The sequence below is a fragment of the Eptesicus fuscus genome, chromosome 15 (assembly GCF_027574615.1).
Source record: "Eptesicus fuscus isolate TK198812 chromosome 15, DD_ASM_mEF_20220401, whole genome shotgun sequence".
Taxonomy (NCBI): domain Eukaryota; kingdom Metazoa; phylum Chordata; class Mammalia; order Chiroptera; family Vespertilionidae; genus Eptesicus; species Eptesicus fuscus.
The window spans coordinates 3,872,551-3,875,725 of NC_072487.1; the positions used below are offsets into that span (position 1 = coordinate 3,872,551).

A 3,175-nucleotide genomic window follows, 5' to 3' on the forward strand; every position below is an offset into this window, starting at 1 on the left:
GAGCCCTCCGTGGAGCAGGCACAGGAGCAGAACCTGGTGAGTCATCAGTGCTGTCAGCAGCTGCGTAGCTTCGCTCTCTCAGGACAAAAACGTGCTCTCGGAACCCCCAGCCTCCATCCCCCAGGCGCTGGAGAAACACGCAGTAGCCCAGCTGCGCTGGCCTTCACCACACCCCTGGCAATCGTGCTGGTTATTTCTCTCAAGCTCACGTTGAACCCGAGTGAGATTCTGTGGCTTTAAATAAAGCAGCTGGCTCTGCTTAGAAAGAGTGTGGGACCAAGGCTACTACCCATACCAGAAATTTAGGATGGGATGTCCAGAAACTACAGTGAACTTTAACGCCTGTAAGCTGTACCCCCCCTAGAAACATAACCTACTTTTATTTATTTATTTTCTCATTAAGCTTTGTTATTTTAATGGGTCTCAAAATTCTGTGGCAGATTTTTGGTCATGTTGTTTCCATGAAAAAGTACTGATTTTAAAAACTAATGACTTAAAAACTGCCACACACACAAAAGAACCAAATGGTCCACAAAACATTCTCCTTTCCTTCTGAGGTTTTATGATGCACTGTAGCCATTAACCAGGCTTTTACTATTAAACTTAAGTGGCCAATTGAGACAAACAGTCCTGAGACCGTTCTTCCACCACTGAGTAAGGCTGGGTGGCGGCAGGTATTGGGGTTAATGCTCATTTAGCTCCTGAGCTTTCTGGGCGGGCTTGGTGACGGCCAGCTCCCGCTGCCTTCTTGCCCACTGCTTTGTTAACACCCTCAGCAACTGTCTGTTTCGTGTCACGAACAGCGAAACGGCCCAGAGGAGGGCAGTCAGAGAAGCTCTCAACACACAGGGCCTTGCCAGGAACCATATCAATGATGGCGGGATCACCAGATTTCAAACACTTGGGGCCATCTTCCAGCTTTTCCCCAGAACGACAATCGATCTCCTATAGCTCAGCAAATCTGCAAGCAATAGGAGCTGTGTGCCAGTCCAGCACAGGTGCATATCCAGCACTGACATGGCCTGGGGGCTTCGGGATAATCACCTGAGCTATGAAGCCAGCTGCTCCCATTAGTGGGTCATTTTTGCTGTCACCAGCCACATTGCCACAAACATCTTTGACAGACACGTTCTTGACGTTGAAGCCCACATTGTCCCCAGGAAGAGCTTCACTCAAAGCTTCACGGCGCATTTCCACGGACTTCATTCAGTTGTAACGTTGACTGGAGCACAGGTGACCACCTGCCGGGCTTGAGAACACCAGTCTCCACTCTGCCCACAGGGGCAGTTCCAATACCACCAGTTTGGTAGACATCCTGGAGGGGCAGACGCAGGGCTTGTCAGTTGGACGAGTTGGTGGCAGGATGCCATCCAGAGCTTCAAGCAGCGTGGTTCCACTGGCACTGCCATCTTTACGGTGACCTTCCATCCCTTGAACCAAGGCATATTAGCTCTTGGCTCCGGCATGTTGTCACCATTCCAACCAGAAATTGGCACAAATGCTACTGTGTCAGGGTTGTAGCCAATTTTCTTCATGTAGGTGCTGACTTCTTTAACAATTTTCTTGTATCTTTTCTGGCTGTAAGGTGGCTCAGTGGAATCCATTTTGTTAACACCAACAATCAGCTGTCGCACACCCAGTGTGTAGGCCAGGAGGGCATGCTCATGGGTCTGCCCATTTTTGGGAGATGCCTGCTTCAAATTCACCAGCATCAGCAGCCACAATCAGGACAGCAGTCAGCCGGAGATGTGCTTGTAATCATGTTTTTGATGAAATCTCTGTGTCCTGGGGCATCAATGATGGTCACATAATACTTGCTGGTCTCAAACTTCCACAGGGAGATATCAGTGGTGATACCTCGCTCCCGTTCAGCTTTCAGTTTATCCAAGACCCAGGCATACTTGAAGAAGCCCTTCCCCCATCTCAGCAGCCTCCTTCTCAAATTTCTCAATGGTTCTTTTGTCGATGCCACCACATTTGTAGATCAGATGGCCAGTAGTAGTACACTTGCCAGAATCTATGTGTCCAATGACGACGATGTTGATGTGAGTCTTTTCCTTTCCCATCTTGGGTTTGAGTTAATGGTGGTTTTCACACCTGTGTTCTGGCTGCAAACCCGTTGCGAAAAACCATAATCTACTTTTAAAACTTCTCCACAGAACCAATTTCAAATTATCATGGGAGAGGGCAAAGAAGTGATTCAACAAAGTGCACCAAGGCCTACCAGGGGTGGAAAGCAGTGATCCCTACCCCCCACTGCACACACAGCTACAATTCATTGGGCATAACTGTCCTTTTTAAAATACAGCTTCTACCCAGACGGTGTGGCTCAGTGGTTGAGCACTGATCTCATCACATGCCTGGGTTACAGGCTCGATCCCCAGTAGGGGTCATGCAGGAGGCAACTGATCAATGATTCTCTCTCATCATTGATGTCTCTCTCTCCCTCTCTGAAACCAAAAAAAATCTATACAATAAAGAGCCAGGGTTGTAACAACCGTTACAACCAAAGGCTCAACCAGACTGGAAGTCAATGCTGGGTTGGTGGCGTCCCAGCATTGACTGGGGCCACTGCCAGCGCCCCAACCCAGCAATGACTGCCTGGGGCAGTGGTCGGCAAACTGCGGCTCGAGAGCTGAGGTTTGCCGCTCTGTTGACTAATGAGTTTGCCTACCACTGGATAGGGGCTTAATCACAAGGAACAACAACAGCCTGTAATTATTGGAATCAAGAGTCTAGGTCAGTGGTCGGCAAACTCATTAGTCAACAGCGTGGCAAACCGCGGCTCGCGAGCTGCATGTGGCTCTCGAGCTGCAGCTGCCGACCACTGGCCTAGGGGGCTGCGGATCAGGCCCGGAGAGGCCTGCAGAGAGAGAGGCAGGGTCTGATCCGTAGCCTCTGTGGCAGCCATTGATCAGAACTTGCCTCTCCTTCTCTCCCGGCCTGGCCAACAGCCTCGCCTCTATTTCTCTCCAGGCCTCCACCAGGGCTGCTGATCAGCCCTGCCTTTCTGATCAGGACCCATTGATAGGCCCAGAGTCGCTGACTGGCATAGAAACTGACCAATCAGAACCAAATCTGGGTCAACTGTGAGGAGCAATGTCTGCCTAGGAGGCGGAGCTTTTGACGCTGACTGGCATAGAAATTGACCAATCAGAACCAAATTGGCTGGCAG

The 3,175-nt window shown here is 50.1% G+C and overlaps 1 pseudogene; it reads right to left on the reverse strand.

Annotated features, from left to right (window-relative positions):
* Positions 1 to 683: 683 nt before the first annotated feature.
* Positions 684 to 2,103, reverse strand: LOC103297922 (elongation factor 1-alpha 1-like; annotated as a pseudogene).
* Positions 2,104 to 3,175: the final 1,072 nt, after the last annotated feature.